This window comes from Ochlerotatus camptorhynchus, unplaced genomic scaffold (assembly GCF_037179485.1).
Source record: "Ochlerotatus camptorhynchus isolate MF236.1 unplaced genomic scaffold, CSIRO-AGI_Acam_v1.1 ptg000274l, whole genome shotgun sequence".
In the NCBI taxonomy this organism is placed as follows: Eukaryota; Metazoa; Arthropoda; class Insecta; order Diptera; family Culicidae; genus Ochlerotatus; species Ochlerotatus camptorhynchus.
In genome coordinates this window covers 5,501,046-5,507,920 of record NW_027040763.1, presented here as the reverse complement: position 1 = coordinate 5,507,920, position 6,875 = coordinate 5,501,046, and positions in this window count along the sequence as shown.

The following is a 6,875-nucleotide window of genomic DNA, read 5'->3' as shown; positions in this document are numbered from 1 at the left end:
GTTCACTTTTGGCTTGTTGTTCGCTCGGTTGGTTCCCCTGCTGCAGTCAACATTGTTAGAATTGTCGGTCTCTGTCACCCGTGGGACGTTGAGGAATCGCGAATCGCGGATTATAAAATTTACAGTTGATAGTGGATAGTGACAATAGTGAAGCAAAGTGAACTTGAAATTATTGCAATACTTCAGGCAAATAATTTTGACTGGACTAGTGTACATTATAAACGTTGAAAGTGAGTGTTCATTGATAAACTGTTGGAGAGTGAACTTTTTAAAATGGCTAGTGAACTGAAAGATCTTCGACGGCAAGAACGGCAGCTTAAAAACACTTTCGACGGCGTAAGAAAATTCATCGATCGATTCAAGAAGGAGAGGCATTTTAGTCAGATCAGCACCAGACTGGAGATGCTAGAAGCAACGATGAAGAAATTCTACACGATTCGGAGAAAGATCGATCAGATTTCGGATGAAATGGATGAGGAAGAGGTAGCCGAGTCAAAGGAAGGTTCAGCTGAATGCACCGCTCGCCTGGAAGCGCTTGCTGAACGACGCAGCCAGCAAAGCGAGGAATTAATCCAGCAAACTGAAGATAACTATTGTGAGTTGAAGTCGTCGTTGCAGTCTCTCCAGGATGAGATGACCCCCGGATCGTCTTCTGCAAACACTCCAGTAGTTCCAAACCAGAATGCACCTACATCAACGGTGAAACTACCAGAATTGCGTTTGCCAAACTTCAGTGGTCGCCTTCGTGAATGGGTCACATTTCGTGACATGTTTCAAAGCTTGATCCATCGAAATCGTCAGTTATCCGACATGGACAAGTTTAGTTATTTGCGATCTTCACTTGTAGATGAAGCATTGCAAGAGATCGGGTCACTGGAGATGACATCTGCAAATTATTCGATTGCCTGGGATCTCCTGCAAAAGCGATATGAAAATAAAAAACTCATAGTCAAAGCACATCTCGATGCCCTCTTCGCTGTTGAACCGATGAAACGAGAGAGTTACGAAGCATTGAATCATCTCATCAGCGAATACGACAGGAATCTACAGATGATGGAAAAAATCGGAGAGGATACCACAAAATGGAGCACAATACTGGTGCACATGGTGTGTTCAAGGCTCGACTCCATCACCCTTCGCCATTGGGAATCACATCATTGTTCCAAAGAGGTGCCCAAGTACGACGATTTGCTGTCGTTCTTACGAAACCAATGTTCTGTGCTTCAATCAATTGCTCCAGAGAAACACACCAGCTTCGAGACGCGAAAACCGAAGCCAACAGTGAGTCACCCTTCAGCACATTCTTCGACCCAGTGTCCTTTCTGTGGAGAAGCTCAGCATTCAGCGTTCAAGTGCCATAAATTCCTGAAGCTGAAAGTGTCTGAGCGATATGAGAAGGTGAAGAAATGTGGACTGTGCTTAAATTGTTTTTCTCCTTCGCATCTGGTTCGATTTTGCACCAAGGGTGTCTGTCGACATTGTCAGCGGAAGCACCATTCGCTTTTGCACATGGGATCAATAGACGGCGGAGCAGCTGCTACATCGTCACAGAATGGTTCCTCCGTCCCACTAGAACAGAATCGAACACAGAAATCGAACAACCAACAAACACAGCCACACGCCCAGAACCAAACCACACCAAATCAAAACACAGGACATTCCTCAAGCTATTTCCCTATCGCAAGCACAAATCCACACCCACCACCCACCACAGATCGTACTCCCTCAATAGACACACACTCATTGCCTGTCAACCTGCACACTGCATCACGCCAAGTCCTGTTGTCCACCGCCTTGGTGCGTATAACGGACCAATATGGAAATGTGCAACTCGCAAGAGCCTTACTCGATTCATGCTCCGAGTATTGCTTTATTTCGAAGAACCTTTGCAAAAAACTCAAGCTGACAGAAACTGCCAATCACCTGTCTATAGCAGGCATCGGTTGTTCTTCGACAAAATCAACGAAGATGGTGAATGCGACAGTACTCCCACGGTCGCTCAAAATATCTTCGTATTCGGAAAACATTCGACTGCACGTTCTACCGAAACTTACTACCAATCTACCAACCGAGTACGTCGATGTTCAGCAACTATCGATTCCCGAGCACTTGGCTCTAGCTGACCCAGAGTTTTTTGAACCTGGTCCAATAGATCTAATTATTGGCGCTGAATATTATTACGATCTACTGGTTGATGGTAGAATGAAGCTTTTCGATGAAGGGCCCACACTTCAAGAAACAGTCTTCGGTTGGGTTGTATCTGGTTGCGTACCTAGAAGTTCTTCAATATCATCGCAGACTGTGTCGCATCCTTGTGCTGCACTCGATCTTCAGGAACAATTGACCAAATTTTGGGAATTGGAATCCTGCAATAACAGAAGCACGATGTCTGTAGAGCAATCGATGTGCGAAGAAATCTTCGAGCGAACTACTACACGGAATGAGGATGGTAGATTTGTAGTTACACTCCCAAAAAAGGAAGCCGTGATCCAGCAGCTTGGAGATTCAAGAACCAGCGCTCTAAAACGTTTCTATGGGCTTGAGCATCGGTTCACTTCGAATAGCACATTGAAGGATCTATATTGTGACTTCATCGACGAGTATTTGTCTATGGGTCATATGGAGGAAGTTTCTGCAGAGGAAGAACCAGCATATTATTTGCCACATCATGCCATACTGAAGCCTGACAGTACGACTACCAAACTTCGTGTCGTGTTTGACGCTTCATGCAGGACCTCAACGGGGATTTCACTGAACGACGGATTGATGGTTGGACCGGTCGTGCAAGATGATCTGCATTCCATTACACTACGCTTTCGGTTCCGGAGATTCGTAGTCGTTGCAGACGTGGCAAAAATGTACAGAATGATAAAGGTTTGCCGTGCAGATCTTCTTCTCACATGCATCTACTGGAGACGTTCACCCAATGAACCCATCAAAACGTACAAGCTGACTACGGTCACATATGGAACAAGCTCTGCACCGTATTTAGCAACGAAGTGCCTTCAGCGATTGGGAAGTGAAGGTAAAACCACTCATCCGACAGCAGCAAAGGCTGTTAAGAAGGATTTCTACGTCGACGACATTTTGACTGGCACAGACAATCTGGACGAAGGCAAGGTCCTCGTGAAAGAGCTGATGGATCTGACGAATTCGGCTGGCTTCATTCTGCGAAAATGGAGCTCAAACAGCGCTGAACTTCTGGCGTGTGTTCCCACTGATCTCCAAGACGAACGCATATCTTTTGAATTGGATTCATCGACGTCCTCCGTAAAAACTCTTGGTTTGATTTGGAAGCCAGCTACCGACACTTTTAGCTTCAGTGTTCCGAAATTCGATACCGAAGCTCCTATCACCAAAAGGACTGTTCTGTCAGAATCTGCTCGAATTTTCGATCCCCTCGGTCTGATTGGTCCTGTAGTGGTCCAAGCTAAAATATTCCTACAAAGGCTATGGAAGGAAAAATGCGGCTGGGACGACTTATTACCTGAGGATCTGCAGAATTTCTGGTTGGAATATCGTCGTAATCTAATGGCTTTGGACACTCTCACTGTACCTCGATGGGTTTCCTTCACTCAAGACCTAGCCACTGTAGAAGTACACGGTTTCTGCGATGCCTCGCAAGTAGCATATGGAGCATGCTTGTTTCTCCGCTGCGTTACCACTGACGGATCGATTACTGTTCGACTGATTACTGCCAAGTCGAAAGTTGCACCACTCGAAGATCTCAAGCGAAAGAAGAAGACTCAATCTATACCACGGCTAGAACTCTCCGCAGCACTTTTGATGAGTCATCTCTATGAAAAATTTTGCAGCAGCATCCAGATTCCGTTACAACCATACTTTTGGACCGATTCTACAATCGTAAAGTATTGGTTAGCATCTCCACCATCTCGCTGGCAAATTTTCGTCGCCAACCGGGTGTCGGAAATCCAGCACATAACCAAGAATGGTGTATGGGATCATGTGTCTGGTGCAGAAAATCCAGCGGACATCATTTCTCGTGGGATGTCACCCGCACAGCTCCAGTATGAAACGCTTTGGTTTGAAGGTCCACTCTGGTTACGTCAAGACCGTTCAACGTGGCCGAGTAATTTACCACATCCACCCGAATTCGATAATTCGCTATTGGAAGAGAGACCCGCTGTTGCTCTACCTGCTCGTGCCAAACCTCCGAACGAAATCTTCTTCCTTCGATCGTCGTACACCGATCTCATTCGATTAGTGGCATACATCCGTCGCTTCATCCACAATATCACTCCAAGCAATCGTAGCAACAAACGTACAGGAATTATTAGGCTTCAGGAGCTGAAAGAAGCTACTACAGCTTTGGTTCGGATCGCCCAGGAAGAAAGCTTCCCTGAAGAAATGACAGATCTCTCACATAGTCGTGACGTGAAGTTTTCGTCGAAAATTCTATCGTTGAATCCTATTCTGGTGGATAAAACGCTTCGCGTTGGCGGCCGGCTTGCTCACGCTCCTGTCTCGGATGGTCGTAAGCACCCCATGGTTCTTCACCATCAGCATCCGTTCACCAAACTTGTAATGCGGCACTATCATCTGAAGCACTTCCATGCTGGTCAACAGCTTTTAATTGCATCCGTAAGAGAGAAGTTTTGGCCAACGAACGCTCGCAACCTAGCTCGCAAGGTTTATCATGAATGCATTCCATGCTTCCGGAACAAACCAAAGATACACGAGCAGCTAATGGCTGACCTACCATCCGTTCGAGTTAGTCCTATCGCAGTTTTTCTCAAGGTTGGAGTAGATTTCTGCGGCCCATTCTACATCCGATATCCCATTCGACGCAGCACAGCTGTTAAATGTTATGTGGCAATCTTCGTGTGTCTGGTAGCCAAGGCCGTTCACTTGAAAGTTGTAGCAGATTTGTCGACGCAAGCATTTCTGGCTGCATTCAAGCGCTTCGTGGCTATTAGAGGAAAGCCGCTGGTGGTCATGTGCGATAATGCCACCAATTTCATCGGAGCCAGCAGAGAGTTAGAAGAGCTACGCCTTCAGTTCCTTGATCAGCGATTCCAACATACTGTGGTACGCACAGCAGAAGATGAAGGGATTGAGTTTGATTTCATACCGGCACGCTCACCAAATTTTGGAGGACTATGGGAGGCGGCCGTGAAGTCATTCAAGGGGCATTTCCGGAAAGTCGTTGGAACGAGGCAGTTGAGCTATGATGAACTGCATACCATCACACAACAGGCTGCAGCTATCCTGAATTCACGGCCAATCACGCCCCTCAGTAGTGATCCCAACGATTATGAAGCACTGACACCTGGACACTTCCTCATCGGAAGACCTCTGACAGCAATTCCGGAACCAGACTTGCAGGAAATACCGGAAAACCGTTTGTCAGTCTGGCAACGAACCCAAGGCTTCGTACAACAATTATGGCGGAAATGGAAAACCCACTACCTCTCGGATCTGCACAATAGGACGAGGTGGACTAGAAAGCGTGACAACGTCAAAATAGGCACCATGGTTCTGGTCAAGGAGGACAATCTACCCCCTCAAAGATGGAAGTTGGGGCGAATAGAAGAAGTATTCACGGGCTCGGATGGAAACATTCGAGTAGTCAACGTCCGCACCAAGGATGGATCGTTCAAACGGGGTATTTCGAAAATCTGCGTTCTTCCGATCAAGGACAACGCACCCTCTATCGAAGAGAATTAGTTCTCATCGCTGGTGCTTCGGCACCGCGGAGACCTTCACTACGGAGGCCTCCGCTTCCCAGTTAAGTAGTTTAATAATAATTTATTGCAAAAAAGCTTAAGAAATGTTTATACTCCCTAGCCACTCGGCCCGTCCCAGCCGTGGGACATCGGCCCCCTGGAAGATGTTGCTCAGTTCATCAGGTCCAAGCTGTTCCATTCCGTCAATCGTCACCGTGTGTTGTCCAGCATGTTCTATCCCTTTCGGTTCATGGTCGATGTTAGCTACCGTTAGTCCTAGGAATTAATGCTTCTCTGGCACAATCATTCTCGCTAGCAATCAGTCAACCAATATCGCCAATGTCACAGCATGTCATCAATACTCCAATCATCGTCAAGTCCAGCCAAGCATCTGGTATCATCGCTCGGTCCCGCTGTTTTCGTAACCGGCAAGCCGTCCATAGGACCCGATCAACCCGTTAGGATGGCTAGTCTCTACCGTGACAGCCTCGTAGCATCAAGTATGGCTCCAGATGATTGTCCAACGTAGCTAGAACGACGATCCATTCGTCGTCATCGGTGTCTGGGGCACCCGCGGAGGCCAGGTGGCCTCCGCTCCAGGCAAGTTCTGTAAATTTTCAAAATTTCAAATCAAAAAGCACCCTATGTTTTGTAGAATCGATTGATGCCACCAACCACCAACCGGTGAGGCAAGAACAACAACCAACCACTAACAATTTCGAAGGAAGCACTACGTTTCTCGGTCAACACTGGATAGGTCATCGCACTCAGCATTCGACAGCAGCAGACGATGATTATACAAACAAAACAAACCGATATAGTAGATAGCCGTTGTATTCGGCATTTCAGATAGGAAATTAGAACAGTGTCGGTAGCAGTAGGTAGAAGTAGTTAGCTTAAAATCCCACTGATTTCAAGGCGGCCGGCATGTTTAGAATTAGTAGAAACCAGCAATACTGGCAACCCGGACATGTTCCACAGCAATGAAATAGTAGTTTCCCGTTCTCTCCCACAGCCATCGTTATCAGTTTTCCTTATCACTATCTAGGGCGCAAGCTAGATGAGGATAGGACTGATCGTACGCGATCGGTATTTCTCTCGGTTTTTATATTCACCACTGACCCTAGGTATCGTTTCAATATATACCAGGGCACAGTCAGTTAGCTCTCGATTGTGCTCCTAATAGCA